A 333-nucleotide genomic window follows, 5' to 3' on the forward strand; every position below is an offset into this window, starting at 1 on the left:
CAGTGGGTGGTCCTGCATCTCCCCGTGCCCCCCGCGGCGCGCTGCTCTTGCGATCAATGCAGAAGGCGAAAATAAGGCAACAGCGGCGCGCGCTCCCCGCCACGAAGGTTCGACGAGGCGGCTCCTGCCTTTGCCTCGGCTTGACCTTTCTCCGCCCCCGCCCCCCTCGGGCTCGTCTCCCTCCCCCCCAGCCGCCCCCGGCCGCGGCGCAGAATGTCACCCCGGGAGAGCCGCCAGGTGGATCTGCCCGGCAAGGAGCGCGAGCCTCGGACTAACAAAGGGAGGCAGCTCCGCCGCGCGCCAGGCGGCGGTGGTTCGGTGCTGGAGAGGATG

The sequence above is a fragment of the Echinops telfairi genome, unplaced genomic scaffold (assembly GCF_000313985.2).
Source record: "Echinops telfairi isolate 266 unplaced genomic scaffold, ASM31398v2 ScPeMD7_23;HRSCAF=83, whole genome shotgun sequence".
NCBI lineage: Eukaryota > Metazoa > Chordata > Mammalia > Afrosoricida > Tenrecidae > Echinops > Echinops telfairi.